The sequence below is a fragment of the Hakea prostrata genome, chromosome 5, assembly GCF_041222555.1.
Source record: "Hakea prostrata isolate BN-2017 chromosome 5, UWA_Hpros_2, whole genome shotgun sequence".
Taxonomy (NCBI): Eukaryota; Viridiplantae; Streptophyta; class Magnoliopsida; order Proteales; family Proteaceae; genus Hakea; species Hakea prostrata.
Window position 1 is genome coordinate 14,568,791 of NC_142604.1, and position 19,175 is coordinate 14,587,965.

The 19,175-nt window shown below is 40.7% G+C and overlaps 1 long non-coding RNA gene across 1 annotated transcript; it reads left to right on the forward strand.

Moving 5' to 3' along the window:
* The first annotated feature begins 15,399 nt into the window (after nucleotides 1-15,399).
* Nucleotides 15,400-15,985, forward strand: LOC149015342 (uncharacterized). The gene is made up of 3 exons (XR_016173479.1): nucleotides 15,400-15,487; nucleotides 15,710-15,828; nucleotides 15,922-15,985. It is a non-coding gene; the product is annotated as an uncharacterized LOC149015342 (long non-coding RNA).
* The last annotated feature ends 3,190 nt before the right edge of the window (nucleotides 15,986-19,175 follow it).

Genomic DNA, 19,175 nt, shown 5'->3' on the forward strand with positions numbered 1-19,175 from the left:
AAGATCACTATCTTGTATTTCAAAGAATTCTGATGATATCTTTGCTAACTCCTGCAAGAGATGGAAAATCATTTTCTAAGAATGTTGCATCCTTAAAATTGAGTTTTGTTGTCCTCTCACTCTCATCTATCCCAATAAAGACATGGCCCTTCGAGTGTTCAAAATATCTCACAAAGATACACTTTCTTCCTTTGGGTCCAAGCTTCCCATATTGGTGAGAGGTAGAGTGAATATGCTGCACAACCCCATGCGTGCATGTGACTCAAATTTGGCTTCCTTCTAGTCCACAACTCATATGGTGTTGAAGGAACGGATTTGTTTGGAACTTTGTCAAGATATAGGTAGCAGTCAGCAAAGCATCTCCCCAATAAGAGATGGGTAAATTTGCTTGCGCCATCATGGATCTCACCATGTCTAGCAAGGTTCTATTCCTCCTCTGAGCAACCCCATTTTGCTGTGGAGTCCCTAGAATAGTAAGTTGCCTAAATATCCCCTTTCCATCACATAACCCTTTGAACATATCGGAGAGATACTCTCGAACTCTATCCGTTCTAAGAGTTTTAATTATTTTATCTAACTAATTCTCAACTAAGGTCATGAACTTCTTAAAACATTCTAGAGCTTCCGACTTATGAGAAATTAGAAAAATATGACCATACCGTATATAGTCATCTATAAATGTGATGAAATAAGCATGTCCTTTTCTAGTATGCACATTCATGGATCCTCACACATCTGGATAGATAAGTTCTAGAGGAACAGAGGCTCTCAAAGCCTTTTTGAATGGTTTCCTAGTTGCTTTCCTTGCTAAACATGATTCACAGGTTGGCAAATCAAATAGTGAACCTTGGCCTAAGAGACCTTCTCTTGCCAACCTGTTCATCCTATCTAAGACAATATGTCTTAGTCTAGCATGCCATATATTAGAATCAATACACATAGTATTTTGGCAAACAAAAGCACTACTAGAATTAAATGAATAATCAATTGTATCTAATACAATGAAACCATTATGAAGAAAACACAACCATAAACTATATCACCTAAATACAAAACCTAAGAATTGTTCTAAAAAACAACTTTAAAATCATGTTCCATAAGAAAATTAATAGAAACAAGATTCCTCTGAATATCTGGAGCATTCAACACATCATGGAGCAATAGCATCTGGCCACCTCGCAAAACTAATTTGCACGTGTCAATGCCATGAACCTTTACACTTGAGTTGTTCCCCATCGTTATTCTTCTGCTTCCTCTTAGAATACAACGGTATTCCACGAAGCTCGAGCATTCCCTTGTTATGTGTTGTGTCGCACCTGAATCAACAATCCACAAATGACTTAATTCAGCAGGTATAGAAGAACTTGTTACATAATAAGATGATGTATAACACAAAGTACATACCTCTTGCTCAGTGCAATCACGAGCAAAGTGACCAGTCTTTCGGCAATTGAAGCAAATCAAAGATGATTTCTTCTTGACAGCACTAATCCCCCTTGAAAGCTTGGGGCCACTCTTGTTTCTGTTCCCACCTATTTACTTTATCTGGAACGCTGAGGTTGAGCTTTTTCCCATTTGCGATTAGAGCCTGCACCCTTACTGGTGCTTGCTTCAGCGGCAAGTACTTCAGTGGGAGGGGCATCAGCCAACATCTGATCCTCCTCCAGCTCAAGGTGCTTGGCAGCTTGATCAAAAGGCTTGACATTATCAACATGAGTCAAGAAGATCTTCATGTGCACCCAAGTCTTTGGTAGTGACCTGATTACTGTGGAGACTTGTTTCTCATCAGTCTTTTGGAGCCCACATACGCTCAACTCACTTATCATGTTGAACATGATGGTTATGTGCTGCCTCATGGTTTGACCCTGGCACATCTTGTAACCATCAAAAGTGAGTCCGAGTTGGCGGCCTCTAGTGGTGGAAGTCCCTCCATACTGGAACTTCATAGCCTCCCACAAAGACTTTGCAGTCTTATGCTTCTCAAATTGAAGCATCAGATCATCCCTCATAGAGCTTAGGATAGTAATCCTAGCCACCTTATCCTTCATTTTCCAGGCATTATAAAGCTCAAGGTCCTTGCGATGTTGTGTAATGGTACCTTCTTCAGGTGGGGACATGGTCTGGTTTATGGTTTCTAATATGTCCTGCTCTTCCAGGAGATATTGCACCTTTCGGCGCCAAAGGTCATAGTTCATCTCATTCAATTTATCTCCTTTGGTGAGGTCAGCAATGATGCTCTTGGTAGCAGCCATTTGAACTAGAGAATATATATGCAAGGATGAGTTCAACTATTTAGCATAAAACACAAGCAACAACAATCCACACTAGCATAATCAACCTATGGGATAAGCATTTGAACCAAAAGAAATGCTAACAAACATCCAATCAAATCCTCATACAAATCCACATAGATTTATATAATAGTTTTATTCTGTGCTAGAAGCATGATTAAATGACCCATAATGAAAACTGTTTTACTATTAACAAAAATAAAACACCCAATCATGTTTATGCTGTGAGGTGGTTCACACAGAATGTTTCTACCTTAGTAGCTCCCACTTAGCCCCACTACGTTCTCAATGCCCGAACATCATTTAGAGTGTTGGGCTATTGGTGTTGAATAAATCAGAAATACGTTATGAACTAAACAGACCATTGTCTTAGAAACCATCTTCCCAGACAGACTGCCGTCTCACCAGACGGAAATTCCGTTTGGTCCACTGACCATATGGATCTCCGTCTGACCTCCATTGTGATTAGACGGACATCCGTTTACAAATCATAGTTCGTCAAGAATGGAAAAAATCCGATTTTCTCCCAAAAAAATCCAAAAAATCACATGACAAATCCAACAATTAAACAAAATTCACTCTCATGGTGTATCAATTCATGCACATTTTTACATAAGGGAAAAAAAAATACAATGATCATTCACTTGGATCCCAACAAAAAATTAGGGTTTCTATTAAACCCATGATCCTCCCATTGGATCCATTCAAGAAAAACAAACAATTGGGAGGAACATAGAACCGTGGGAACCTGACTCTGATACCAATGTAGGTTAAATCTATATCTATTCTATAAATAGATGGGAGAAAGATCCTTACCTAGATTCACTTTTCCCAATATAGAAAGATCGCAGCGGAAGTAAATTTGATTCCACATCCTTGTTCCTCCACGAAATCGTCACCGGTAAATTTTCACAATCACGCAAAAAGGGAATAGATTCCACAACCCAAATGCCGTGTGGGTGAATGGTATAAGATTGAGATCCAAAACGCTAGAAAGGAAAATTTTCCAAAGCCTTCCTACGTTTCTTGGAGAGGGAGAGAGAGAGAGAGAGAGAGAGAGAGAGAGAGAGAGAGAGAGAGAGCCGTCTTTCAAAAATCTCACGTATGTTGTAATGCAATCGTTATTAAAGTGATGCGGTGGTTACTAATATATATAACCCTATATTTTGTAACTGCCAAAAGTGAGTTTCCAATTTTGCCCTTGGGCATATTATTATTAATAAATGCCAACATGTAGTTTAGGGTTTTGGGCAGGTAGAATTTGTTGTATGAACACTGATTTTGGTTTGATTCTTGGTTTGTGTTGTGGTTCAAATATTGGTTTAACACTTAGTTGTTATTATAATTGTTTGCATCATCCAATGGTTAGATGGACATGACAGAGGAAAACTTGAGACAGAGTGGATTCAGAGGCTCCTCGATGGCAGTTGTAGGCCGTATATGCTAGGTGGGTTTCATTTCCTATGGGAGGAGTTTGACTTCTCTACTTGAGGGTAGAGGATAACAGTTCCCTGACACCACAAACTTGTTGGCTTGACATTGGCCAACACCACTTGGTAAAAGGTCAAGCGTTCAATTCTCCTCCGGTGTATCATTTAGCTCCCCGACCCCTGGTCACTAAGGGTGTAAAATGGTACAATATCGATAATTTGATACATTATCAGTACCACAAACAAGCTCAACACCTAAAATTGTGCTACACCGTTTTTGTATCCACATTTGCAAAATGGCACCGTACCTTGTGGTTTAGGTACAAAAAAGATACGAAAAGTTAGTATGAAATAGTACAAAAAGGGTAAAGAAACAATATAAATATAGTATGGTATGTGAACTATGAATGGTATGGTTTGATAAATATGGTCAGTATGGCACTAGAAACTGATGTCGTAGCATGCCAAATTAGAATACATTTTTTAAAACGATACCGTATTGTTTTTTGAAATAGTTCAATACAAACAATTTTATACAATAAATTTCAGTTTTGGTACCGGATTGACATCCTTAACCCCCACCTATATCACTATATAAGCATCCTATCCCACCGGGGAGGGGGGGGGTGAAGTTTTCCTTGATCCTCCCGCCACCATATATTTAGGGAGGGTCTAATTTGTTAGTTTATAGAAATGGACTCCCTTCTTGAACGTGTGGCGAAGAGGATGTCAAAAATCCTATTTCCTTTGAGATGCCTTTATTAAAGGTATTTTATACTGACCCAAAATCCAATCACAGATATTGAGGAAGTTTAGTGGTTTTTTTTTTGGATCCAAGGTTCATCCGGGCTAGCTTACATCCTCAGGGGAGCTTTTATATAATTATTATAGGTAGGGCTTCGCCCTTGGCCTCGAAAGGATTCGAACTCTGACCTACTATGTGGAAGCGTTGGTCTTTTGCCAACTAAGCCACCCCTCGGGGTTATGTTTAGTGGTTTTATGTGCAGCTACTTATAAGCACCAACACCTTTAAACGTCATCTAAAAACCCACAAATTTGTAGATTTCTTAGCCATTGGATTGACAAGTAGTCAATAGAATGTGGTGTCAATACCCTCCCTCTTAGATTTTAAATGTCTCTTTAGTTGGGTTTAGGATTATTTCCTATTCCTATGGAGTTTAATATAAGTTTCCTTTTGAGTAGAAATAAATAAATAAATAAATTCATGTCAAACCCTGATAGCATAGCCGGGTGATTACTTGATCTTGTTTGTCAAAGCATCCTTTCTCATCAATATCCATGGTCCCATTTCTTTTCTAAATGAATAAAGGAATTAGTTCTTGTAGTAGGATTGGAAGCAATTGAAATAAATTCTGATAGCATTAGGGGTGTAAATGGATAATCGAAATTTGCTCCCGAATTCGCATCCGCATCCGTTTAGCGCTATCCGAATTTGTCCGATTAATAATAGGATGCGGATATGGTTTACCCTTCTTACCGATTATTATCTGTCTGATAAAATTATCTAATTAAGTTACTTATTTGGATTTATTTTTCTTGATTTTATATGTTTTTACTTGAAATATGTGACTGTTTTTATAGACTTTCTATTAAAATAACTATCAAAGTTGCTCAATTTTTAAATTTCAAACCTAGCCTCACAAATAAAATGGTAAAGATGTCAATAGGTAGTGAAAACCTATATTCAATTTGTATACATGGCCATTTAGAATAATCTACTTAAGAAAATAATTTTCCAATTATCATCCGAATCCAATTGAATCTGTCTGAAAACCGATAGAATATTATCTGAATCCGTCCAAATATAATAGGATGTAGATATGGTATTACACCCCTAGATAGCATAGTCGAGTGATTGTTTGTTCGAATCTGTTATCATCACGGTCAATTCTGAACCAGGAGGATAGTTTTGGAACCGGTTCTAAATGGCTAGGGGGCGTTAGGCCAGCTCATCCTCTGCAGGAGGGAGTAGCTGATCTATATGGCACAAAACCCATGTGCCTGAACCGAATATCCAAATGAAGAGTTGACTATACCCAGCTCATAGAATGATCTAAGATCTCCTCGAGCCTTGAGACGACAGGATATCTGTAAATTCTTACATGCCGCTAAATAGGAACGACTGAAAGGACCTCTGTCTCACAACATAGCTAGCAAGCCACCGTAGAGGGTAAGAGCCCAATATATAATCCATGACCGCGGAAGGAGGTAAGCCTTGAAGACTCCGACATTCATTCTTTAGCTTCCAACTCTTAAGAGCATGATCTTCATCATCTCTTGGGGTCTTATCTCCTGAATGGAGTCTACTATTTGTTGTCTTGGTCTAACTTGATTGTCGAAGGTGGCTTCCCGTCCTCAGAGGCGGCCCACTTTCACCTTGTCTTTGGTCTCAGGAAACAATGCTGGATCTGGAGCGAACATTGAAGCCAAGATAACATTCCTTGCACGAACATTTGGCGCCGTTTGTGGGAAGCACTAACAAAAAGCTTAGTTGCTTTCCCTACAACTGAGTGACAAGAATGGCTAGAGAGAGCAGTCAGAAGCGGGCGTCCCTGTCTCAAGACGTCCTGCAACTAAAGAAGAAGGGTCTCGGTCGGAAGACCGGGACATGAATTTTGAAGGAAGTACAACCCACCGTGGGACGTGAGCAGCAGGAGATTGCTCCTGATCCTCTTGCTAATCTTCCCCCACCAGGGTTTGCTCCCGCTCTGATTTCCAACCCAGAAACACAACCTCACATGGAGCAGATGATGTTTGAAATGCTCATCTCTTTGCACTTCATGGCTGCTCAAGGAGGACATTTTGTATCCTCTCATGTTCCTCCAACCGGTCCTCACGAAATTGGTAGCCCTACCCAGACGTTGACGCTGTCAATAGGGCCCTGATGGACGATGGCAACACATGCCGTCAAAAGCTGGTCAAGCGCAAGGACAAGGGAAAATCCAAAGCTACCAAGGAAGGGGGCTAACGGCTCTGTCTTTGATGGGCTGGGATCTCTCAACGATACTTTCTCTTGTCTTTAAGTTGTCACTAGGCGTGCCCAGACAATAGACACCAAAAGACCCATGAATGAGCAGGTGGCGGAGTCTAAGGGACCTTGTCAAAGTGATGAGTCCTCTGATGCCTTCGGATCCGTTTGCAATGAAAGTTTATATCGCTAGGTTCGAGACATGAACGAACGTCCAAAGAGATCTCAAGGGTTTGGCAGAAATGGAAACCTATTGGAGGATACCCTTCGCAGATGTCCTTGCTTCTCAGCAGATGCCTTGCCTGCAACCTTCTCAACTTCGCAGATGTTCCTGCTTCTCAATAGATGCCTTGCCTGCAAGCTTCTTAGCTTCGTAGATGTTCCTGCTTCTCAGCAGATGCCTTGCCTGTAAGCTTCTCAGCTTCGCAGATGTTCTTGCTTCTCGGCAGATGCCTTGCCCGTAAGCTTCTTAGCTTCGCGGATGCCTTGCGATGTTCCTAGTTTCTCGGATGCCTTGCAGATGTTCTTGCTTCTCAGCAGATATCTTTCCTGCAAGCCCCTTAGCTTCACAGGCGGTCCCAACTTTCATATGTTTGTCATACTTTTCAAACAAGGGATTCCTTTAACAGGTGAACCATACTTTTTCGATAAGTATTCCCTTTGGCGACTTCATGGAGAGCCCCATAAGGGTCCCATAAAGGAAAGTCCAACACTTCACCAAGAAGCATTGGTAACTTCCGTAACTTCACTTCTTTGTACCTTATGAGTAACCTTTTCTACATTAGAGCTCAAGCACGCTCCCTCACGGGTCTCAACAAGAGGTCTAGGGGGCTAAGTAATAATGAAAAGGAAGACTTGTTCTTAGAAAAGAAAATGTTATAATATGAGAAGTTGGACTACAAATACGATGTAGCATTAAACCTGACAAAGGTATTACAAAAAAAAGAGAAGCATTTCTAAAAAGTTCAAAAAGGGGTTACTGCAAAAGAGAAAAAAGTTCTTAAAGAAAAAGGGAAGGGTTTGCAAAAGTTAGGGATCTTCTGGGACAACCGCAGATCCATCTGGGTTGACTTGTTGGAGAGGAACAAGCCCTGGTTCGGTTGAGGAATCCTTGGCGTCAGGAGCAGGGTTTAAGGAGCTTGTTGAAAGTGTTCCAGCATCTTCAGAAGATGCTTGCATCCAATTAAACACGGGGATCTTCAAGCACCTGCAAGTGTCTACGTTGAAAGGGGAGCCTTTACAGATTTCCTTTAGCATGGCTTCAGGTAGCTTGTTAACCATTAACTTAAATGCATGATCCAGACCGTGCTCAAAGCTGGGTACGGCAGCATCAAGTACTTCTTTCTGGAACTCCCCCGACTTCCTAAAGGCCGCCACGGCTTCTTCACCTGCTTCCTTCGCTTTGGTAAATAGCCTTTTGACCTCAGCTTGAAGCACCTGGTTCTGCTCCTCGCACTTGGAAAATTTAGAAGTTAGAGATCCAACCTCTTTCTGGGAAGAGGCCAAAAAGCCCTCTAATTCCTGAACTCGCAAGTGAAGTCTAAATCTTTCTAATTCAGTAGAAAGATTGGTTCCGACCATTTGTTGATTTAGCTTGTCGGTCAGCTCTTTCTCCCTTAAAGCATCATCCCTCTGTTTCAAACACTGAGCACACCTGTTAATCAGTTGTTGGATCTGCTCTTTAGCTTCTTCCATCTACTTTGATAGAGAATCTTTTTCTTTCACAAGAGCAACAAAGTCAGATTGCAGAGAGGCATTCTTGTGTTGCAAAACAACAGAATTCTTCATTTGAGATGTAACTTCGGAAGACAAAAGCTTGCTTTGACGAAGTAAACCTTCGGTTAGGAAGGCATTCTCATACACATTTCTGTAAAGAAAAGACAAACAAGTACGAAAGGATTTGACAAGAAGAAGAAAATCGATCTGGCATCACAATAGAAATGTCTTACTCAGCTAAACGAGAGGACAAGAGATGCAATGGAAGTTTGTCAGCCACCACCTTTTCGTCTTGAGCCACTCCATGTTTTAACCATTCTTTTATCTTGGAGGGATGCTTGGACAGACCACCTTTAGCGAAAATATTCCACTTAGGAATCTAGGTGGTAGGTGGTGGCTCGGATAGGCCTTCTGAGGTCTGAGACTTCCCGACGGATCAAGAGCCAGAGACTCCATGTGATGCAAAAGTAGATCTCAACACCCTCTGAAGTGGTTGAAGTGGCCGAATTCTAGGAATCTCCAGAGCAGTATCATCAAAGTCAGGAGCTTTTGTTTGTACGAGGAGAGGAATCATCAAATGTCTGAGTTTCTAGAGGATGAGGCACCGGTGTCCCACGCCTAGGGGGAATCTTGTGCCCAGTAGGGACCTTGTTGGTTCTCGGATTGGGGTCATGAGTGGTTTCTTCTTTGACCTTCTCCCCGGGAGTCGATGACGGGGAGTCCTAACCGGATCACCTCTCTGAACCTTTCCAAAATCTCCAGTTTTTATTCCTTTTTTCTTTACCCCTTGTCTTGGGGGAGATGGCAATCTTTTATGGGACCTATCTCGGCCGATTCTTTGTCTGCGAGAAGTGTCGGGGCTTTCTTCGCTAGAGACCGAGATCGGTTCCTCCTCTCCTTTTCTCTCCTTCTCCTCCTCTTCCCTGGTCGCTGGTAGACTAGTTTCTTCTTTCACTCCCTGGAGAATCTCCTCCAAGGTCTTCAGTTCTGAGTCCACAGGAATCCTTGTCATCGGCTATGGAAGCGGTGGGTACAATAGCGAGGTCAGCCTCTGATCCATGGTCTTTCTCATGTTCCAACCTGGCCGCCGCCTGGGAGAGATTGTAACTTTGAGGCAGAGTTTCCCCATCAATCTACATAGTAGGAACTACAAAAGAGGAAATAAACTCTCCAATAAGTGGATAGCTTTAGATCTTGGCAAAAAAAAAAAAAAAAAAAAAAAAAGAGGGATGGGGGTGAAGGAGAAGGATCAGGGGGCTCACCAGCCAATACTCCCCACAGAATGAGGGAAGCTTCATAGTCCATTTTACAACCATGAATGGGCTCCCCCTCTCCTTTCAAGAAAGCATGGAAAAAGTGTTCCTCCTTCTCTCCCAGAGAAGGCTTATCATTCAACCTCTTGATATCTTGTTGGGAGAGAGAGGGCCAGGCACAGGAAATATATCCAGACGGGACTTTACATGATATATACCTCTCTTTCCATCTCTTATGGGTTTGAGGTTGAGTTCCTTCTTCTATCACCATGAGTTTACGAGTGGCTGCACCTCGCTTACTAAACATTGTACCAGCCAACTCCACCTCCGACGGCCCTAATGGAGGTAAGGCTCCGAAATAAATCTAAGCTATATTCTACACCAAAACGGTGACAACATCCCATAAAACAAGTAAGGTATCTCCACCCATTGGGTGCTAGCACACTCGGATGGAGTCTGTAATACTCTAGGGTCTGCTTGATGAAGGGACACAGAGGAAGCCTCAGGCCACCCGAGTAAAGAGTCAAAGTAAAGAGAGATCTCATCCTTTTCAAGGAAGTTTGCCCTTTCGCAAGGACCAAGAAGCCTAATTTGAAAGTCATCAGGGATCCTAAAAGTCGTCTTCATCAAATATACGTGTGATGGGCGAAGAAGGTTGGGATTGTCTATAGGCCCTAGTTTGGGCTTAGAAGAGCGATGTCCTACAAAAGCAAGAAGACCGAGATAGGCTACATTAGCCATACCGGCTCGGTCCAACGGGACTCCTTGTTGCACAGGGGGTGGAATAGCAGAAGAGGGCCCACCGATTTCTAGGGTATCTCCTCTCTCTTCTTCCTTCTCCATTGAAGGACTTGAAGGTCTGGCAGCGCTTGTGAAAGGCTTGGTCTTCCTTGCGCTCTTCTTCCCCATCTCGTCCAAGAAGATGTCGATAGCCTTCTCCAAGGACCGGTGGATACGATCAATCTTGTTCACCAGAATGCATAGAAGAGTAGCAAAGATTGCAGTTTGAACAGTTCCGGGGAAGAGTCATGAATGTCTGATTTATAGGGCACATCTTTCTGGGAGCCGAATGCAACTCTTGGGAATTTCCTTCAATCTTCAGCCCTCATCATTACGACGCTTCGTCCTTAGTAAGAAACATATAACTACGGAGGCCTTGGGAAGACGCGCCTGCCATCAAAGAAGGTGTGAACAATTGCGATGGCTTGCAGTTCTTGGATAACATTAAATACGGTGCTCAATCGTGCCTAGAAACTTGGTGAAAAATAAAAGCTGCTTAGTGGGAGGCCGTTTTCCATTTTCCCAAGAAGACTTCTCAGGACTTCAAAATATCTTCTGGGCGGGAAAGAGATAATCTTCACGCCAAAGGCTTGCCATAAAGACTAGGGGGCTAACGTTATCATCACGGTCAATTCTGAACCAGGAGGATAATTCTGGAACCGGTTCTAAAAGGCTAGGGGGCGTTAGGCCAGCTCATCCTCTGCAGGAGGGAGTAGCTGATCTATGTGGCACGGAACCCATGTGCTTGAACCAAATATCCGAATGAAGAGTTGACTATACCCAGCTCATGGCGTGATCCAAGATCTCCTCGAGCCTTGAGATGACAGGATATCTGTAAATTCTTACACGCCGCTAAACAGGAATGGCTAAAAGGACCCTTGTCTCGCAACATGGCCAGCAAGCCACCATAGAGGGTAAGAGCCCAATATATAATCCATGATTGCGGAAGAAGGAGGTAAGCTCTGGAGACTCCGGCATACATTCTTTAGCTTCCAACCCTTAAAGAGCATGATCTTCATCATCTCTTGGGGTCTTAACTCCTAAATGGAGTCTACTATTTGTTGGCCTGGTCTAACTTGATCGTTGGAGGTGGCTTCCCGTCCTCAAAGGCGGCCCACTTTCACCTTGTCTTTGGTCTCAGGAACCAATGCTGGATCTGGAGCGAACATTGAAGCCAAGATAACATTCCTTGCACCAACAGAATCCTTTCTCATCAATATTCATGGAACCACTTCTTCTCCCACATGAGTAATGAAATTAGTTCTTTAAAAGGATTGGAAATCAATTGAAATTATATTTTGTATTCTTCATTTGGACCCATAGTTTTGGTTGGGTCGAAAATGGCCGGTGGATCCATTCAATGCATCTTGGAGGGGTTAACTGAGATAGTTAGTTGACGCAACATATAGCATGGAGCAAGAATATTGAGAACTCGAATAAACTGTGATTTATTATTCAAAATTGAAAAGTAACTTACAAGATAACAGTGATGATCATTTATAGCTAGGAACCCTAAAATATTAGGAAAAAATAAAACAAAGTGAAAACAATTCAAATTAACAATTTAAATCTTACTAGGAAACTAAAAGTGCCCTGAAAAACAACTAAACGATGGAATTCGGGGGTCAAAATGACACCTATTGGGTGAACCCTAGTAAGGACGATATAGATCATCTTGTGCCATTTTTTTTTGATACTTTAATGGTTTCGTAACTCTTCATGGATCAAAAGTTTCGCCCTTCTTAGGAATTCGAGGGTCAAAATGACACCTATTGGGTGAACCCTAGTAAGGACAATATAGAGTAACTTGTGCCATTTTTTTTTTTTTTTGATATTTTAATTGTTTAGTAACTCTTCATGGATCAAAAGTTTCGCCCTTCTCAAGTTTTGTTGTAAAACCGCATCATTATTAGTGCGAGTTATGCAGCAATTAAGCTGATTACTTCAGTGGATGAGGATCTTACTGACATGCGCAGTCAACAAAGTAGTTTATGTGGTTATCCCCTGTGGATGGGAAGGAGTAATTAGGGAATTCGAATTTTGGATGCAAATGTGAGCACTAAAAAGTCATCCTCACCTTCTTTAACACAACACATACACACACCCCCAACACAGCATGTAGATTACCCATCGGCCTAGACCGAACTCTTGTTCATAGTTTTATCAATAAATGAGTTTGAGCCAATGTAGAGCTATTCTAGTGGTTGAAACCAACACCTCTTAGTGAAGAGGTCGTGGGCCTCAACTCTCTGAGGCATATTAATAATTTAATATCCCTATCCCCGGCTTAATAAAGCCCCATTGAGTTTTTTTAAAATCTGACCATCTAGAAAATTTTCTCTCTTTTTATTGGGTGATTAAGTTTCTACATCCACAGACTGAAGCAAAACGATTGAGTATCCCAGTCTCCAGAGCAGAAAAAGTAAAAAGGCATGGGGTAGTTGAGTTTATTTTAACTAATGTATTTTTTTTTTTGTTAATAAATAAGTAACAACTTAAAATTACTTAGAGGGACAACTTTTTGTTACCCCAAAAAGTGCATTTGCACGTGCAGAATTTACTAGTATATATCTAATTACATATGATGGATTGTAAGAGAGGGGAAAAAAAAATGTATAAGAAAGTCAACACAACCGACTAGAGATTTAAAAGCAAAGCGTTATTTTGAAATATTGGCAGAAAAGGTCATGTATTAATTCATTTTTTGGGACCCCTTGGTGAAACTTTCAAGAGGAGAGTAAGAGTAAATTGAGCATAAGTATAGGGGAGAGAAGAATCAAATTGAGCATAAGTATAGGGGAGAGAAGAATTCTCCCCACTTAGTGATACGGAGAAAATATGATTGAACTTGGTTCATTCATGGTTCGACCCTCGACTTCGGTCGAGACGAAGGGAATCTACTCGTTTCCGGGCGAGCCGGGTTCGGAGGTAGCTTGCTTGAGGAAGAAAACTAAATCAGCCACAAGCACGCCCTAATCCAATACTTACGGAGGAGGTTAATTAACCTAATGACGGCAGGAAAAATTCGGCGGCTGTCACTTATCGCTTTCAAAAGGATAACCATCAGATAACGATCGAGTTATCCTAGGAGTCCTCTACTAGTCCAAACTAGTAGAAGTCTATCACTCAACGGATCTATCTGTTGAGATCCAACGATTATCCGAAGAAGGCTCAAATACATCCAATGAAGAAGATTCGAAGGTACACTCTATACAAACATCACCTCCCCACAAGGGAAGGACACACACACTTGGACGTGAACACTCAGATGCTTACTATCTGAATTGTATTCTAGTTATTCATTCCTTAGCTCTGTGTTCTAGTAGAGCCGTTTGTGATTAAGTTCATCAACTGACTTAGCCTTCGGAGGTGGACTCCCGACCCCAGCGGTCGGGCCACATCTGATGCTTTGTTTTGCAGGTCATTCTCAGGAGATCTAAGGGTTGAGCAAATTTTCGATGCATCACTTAGAAATCAACAAAAGTGAAAAGGGTGCACCACAAATGAAGATAGGGGTTTCAATTTGCTGGCCCGTTAAGACTAAACCAAATCGACCCGTTATAGCCCAAACTGACCCAAACCTAAGCTTAATGGGCTGGCTACAGGTTGAGGGGTCAAAAACTGAATGGTTTCAGGCTGGTTCAGGCCAACCTGTTTGTGGCCTGTTAGCCCTAACTAAATGGACCTGGAGCGAATCGTACTAAATTCTCAACCCATTAAAACCCTTAGTCTGTTTGTTTGCTTGGCCCACCACAAAAGAAACAGAACACTTCCTCTATTTATGAGATAAACAAAAGATTTCTTACTCCAAAACAAGAAAAACAAAGAAAGAGAAAAGAGATTAACAAAAGCTTTTATTTCTATGTATGCCATATGGTTTCTGTACTCATGCTTGTTATCTATTACATATCATATTTGCTAACTAAACTAATTGAAAAAGTGAACATGACTAAAAGTTGGTAGCAAAACATCATTGTCCTGTGCCATCTTTGCAATTCATATGTGCTCTTAGTTTTTTTAGATGGCTACTCAGAAATCAAAGGCTGGCCCCAAGTATAGACACTCCTTGCACAAGTAACCCAACATTCAACTGAGTGAGATACGCACGTACTTATATGTAGGATGGACTAGGGTTGTATTACTTGCTTTTATTAATGCTAATTTTTATTCTCATAAACAAAGTCGTCATTTGGACCTTAAGCCCAAGAGGTACGATCCAAGACCCATATGAATTTTAATTTAAAATGGGCTATAACAGTATGACAATGGGTTGGTAATGGTTTCAAAACTGCGACAACCAAAAACCAAACCAGTAGTCCAAAGCATTGGTCAACCCGAACCCGAACCATACCAAATTGAAACCAAACCCAAACCATTACTTTGCAAATGATCCATGTTTGGGCTTGGTGTTTTTGAGCTTGAAACTGTTTAGCCCAAATTGAAACTACCCCAAACTGAACCATTGAAACCCTTAACAAAGATATACAAAGCAAAACAAATAGAAGGGGGAAGGGTAACAAAATTTCATTTTGGGTGCTGCACAAACCACTCTTGGATCACGACTCATGGAATTTTCTAGATTCAATGATTGTGATCTCTTCAGAGCTTGTATTCATAGTCGTCGGATCTAATAGAAATGCGATGTATCTCGCATCCGAGACTTAGGATAGGAATTACATCATAAGAGAGGAAAGAACCTATATAGTAGTCCAAATTGAGCCAATAGTATGTTAACACTTGTACTTTCCACTTTACCATCTATTGGTTTGTTGTAACCCTAGACTATATATTGTCATTTTGAAAATGATGGAATGCCTGTGTCTACCCTAGCCGCCATAAGATGATTTGGGGTTGAGGAAGGGTCCCCAATTTGCCAATCTTCATCTGCTATGATATGTACTACCATCCTTGCTTTAGCTGGCAGATACTCTTTTGCTATTCCTTCATTGTGTTTGCAATTTCGGTTTAGTTTCTTTGATTCTTCTTCTGTTGAGTTTATCTTCAGCCACAAGCTTTGGAAATATGATGGTATGAATCTTTGATTTAATTTAGTCAAGTCATCAGATCCTTTTCCTGTTATTCCTTCTTTCTTGATTATTTATTTTGCACCCTCTTTAATTTTCTGCCTTATTGTCATACTATTGATGTTGGAATCATCCTTGTAAAGATGAGACTGATGATAATAACTATATATGATAGAATCAGATCTTGTTTTCTACAATGACTTATTCTATAATTGTTGTTTTGTAGAATATTGAAAGACAAAAAAATTTATGGGACAAAACCTTTCTATTAATTTGTTAATCGCACTAATCACCACAACAACATTTATCGTAGAACAATCACATATCTGGCATTGTGATTACAAGGTATTGATTTCTCTCAGTTATCCTTTCCCACATCCCTACTCAAAATAGTTGTTAAATTGATTCATGGAAATTATTGTGATCTTTCCCTCTCAGTTAATCAACAACTTAAAGGTTGGATGCACAAGTTGATCGGATCAATGATTTACCAGGAGATTACAAGGTTTGTTTGTGTCGTCTATATGCAATCATTGTTGTTGTTGTTGTTCTTCTTCTTCTTGTTTATGTATTTTGTTTTTTGTTTTTGTTTTTGTTTTGTTTTGTTGTCTTTTCTTTTTTTGGAGCGGGGGGGGGGGGGGTTTGCAATTGACATTCCAGTCCCTTATTTTGGGGCTAAAGTTTGGTGTGATCCCTATTATTGCATAGATTACGTCTGGGTTTTGCTCAAACTAATACCGTTCTAAGGGTGTTAATGTCAAAGAGTAATGACCATAATATCCTCAACTAAAATAAAGACAAATGGAATTAACGGTGTACTCTTTCTTGTTGTATTATTTTAAATATAATAAAAATAAAACGGATATATATTCTTAGATCCAATAAAGTGTTAAGTCTTTCCTTTATTTTCTTTTTAGGAAAGAATTTTTTATTTAGTCCATATCAAAAACTAGGAAGTATGAATCCAAGTTAATTAATAGGGGCTGCCTATTAACCTTGAATTATAATAATAAGCCATGCTAATGCATGTGTGTGTGGTGGACGAGTGAGGATGGTTTACCTTCCAAGCGCACATGCATGGCATGGGTAGTGGGCTGTTAGGGGATTTTTGCATACACACTTGGCACTTATTGGTCTCCCTCCAGGGATGTACCTATATTAATAGAGCCATGAATGTTCCATACAAGTACCTCACAGTCCATAAAAAACCCTTTAGTTTTACAAAAGTGTAAGGTATAAAAAAAAAAAAAAAAAAAATCTCTCTGTACTTTGATTTTGTTTGTGTTGCAAAATCTACGAAACAACCTTAAGTTGGGCTTCTTTGTATCCTGGGAGATGATTCATTGGTACCTATAGCGCACCATCTGTAGAGGTGACGTACGTCATAAGGCCAACGATGTCGGTAAAGTGCCTAGAAGTTCCAGCTTTCTCATTGAGGTCTCTCTTGCTTTTGATACTCTTTCTTCTACATTACTCATACCAATGAAAATCACAACTTACCCCCATGCTTGTTATCAAAAATCATTTAGGTGGGTTAAGGGAATCCCTTCACCCTTCTTCATTCACCTTGCTGGAAATCACCCCCAATTGCCCCACCATCAGAAAAAGAAATCTATGAGAATATAGAGACCATCTCTGGTTCAAAGCTTGGGCTATTGATGAATTCTTTTAGGTCCTTCATTGATTGTGAAGAGGTCTTTCAAGAAATTGCATATTGTTAGTCCCCAAAAAATAATAGTTAAAATAAATCAAGTTCTGAAAATAACTAGACCAAAACATTGGGCTAAATCAGTGCTAGTCTAGGACGAAAATGGTCTTGTCCAAAGCTGGTAGAAAGCCAAATTCAGTTATGGTAATTATCTCTAGTTAGGCTTTTATCTCCAAAACTATGGGATATTATCCCAGGGGTAGTTGTAGGCAGTTTCAAAAGGTGGTTACCTCCTTCCTCTATAAATAGTAGTGTAAACTCATTGTAAGGAAAACTCTCAACACATCAATGACAATTTACACTTATCAATTCTATCTCAGTTATCGTAAGTAGGTTTTAGTCTTCCTTTTTTTTCTTTTTTCTTTTTTGTAGCCTTTGCGTAGTGATAGTACAAGTTCACTAAGAAGGAATCCCCTGATTTTGAGTTGCCTTCTCTCAAAAGGCATCAAAGTCCTCAACATGCCGAGGTAGACAGAATCCACAACAACCTTAAAATTCTCCATTCCCTTAGGTCAGTTGTAGACCTTGGCATGGTAGTGCAAACCCAAGTAGAAATCGCCCCAACATATTTTTGCACGCCAAGTGGGACGTCAGCCATAGTGCTAACAAAGCAACTGGCGAAATTTGTGGAAGAGAAAAATAATTCTTCTCCTGCAAGGAATGAATTAGTCAGGGAGAGTAATGACGAGACAAGTCATAACCCTAATGGTGTTTCTGGGGAAGAAATATTTAGAACTCTGTGTCAAGACTTGGCAGAGTTAGAGTGGGACAACTAGCAACCAACATAGTTGTTTGAGAACTGACTCCAATGCATAAAGGAGTCCCTACCTTAGCCACATCAAGTAAATGCCACGACAACATCTAATAGGGTAGGTAGAGGCTTCAGGCATTTAGACTTTTCCTAGTCCGGAGATCCTCTTTGCATATGAAAACCTAGTTGTGCAGCCTTCAAGGCCACCCCCACAGGTAACCATCCCTATGGCCCTCCACGAGTGGGCACAGGGGTAAGTGTTGTTCCTTTAGGGACTAGTATGTTTCCTTCCTTGCAAGGTGTAGGAGGCCATTATAACAATTATCCTCCTTTCAACCCATTTCAAAACAGGCGATAGACCCCACTAGGAGTCTCAGAAAGAAGCCTTTGCCACCCAACGGGGACCCTTTTCCACATGGGGAGTCCCAGAGAAGGGGCAAGGAGATCGTCCTAATTTTCAGCCTCCATAGAGGCAGCAAGCTAGTCTTATTTACCGAGAGGGAGTTATTTGGTTAATATAAGATCAAATCATTCTTGCATATCGGCCCATGATGAGGCTAGTTTATAGAAAACTATTCCCAGAATACTATGACCAGATAGACCTAGAACTAAATTTTAAGGTCCCTAAGTTTACCAAGTTTTCTAGAGAAGACAACATGTCCATAGTAGCACGTTGTAGGGTTCCTCATATAGTGTGGCCCTACAAGTGAAAATGACATACTCAAATGGAGCCTGTTTCTAAATTCACTAATTGGAATGGCTTTCACATGGTATTATAACCTTCTTGCCAATTCGATCTTCACTTGGCAAAACATGGAGTAAGTTCCATGCCTAGTTTTGTGTGGTGAACTTCCAATCCACATAAGTGACTTGACCCACCTTCAACAAACACTTGATGAGCTTGTAGAGAGGTTCATTTCACTTTAATGCATCAAGGTGTAAATGCACTTTGGCACTATTAGAGAGTGAATTTGTGGCAATCTCCCTAGACAGTTGGACCTTGGATCTAAGAAAGAGGTTTGCTAGCCAAAGGTGTAAAAACTTGGGATAGTTGTTGGCTCAAGCTATGAGTCACAAGTACCTATTAGTAGAGAAGGAATAGAGAAAGGCCTCATCAATGAGTAGCTACTACTGTAGCTGAAGACCCAGTGACTTGTTGGGGTCTCAAGTTTTCAAGCCTTAATACTACGCTGATTGCTATGATTGTGAGGTCAATCTAGCCAGCATTATGAA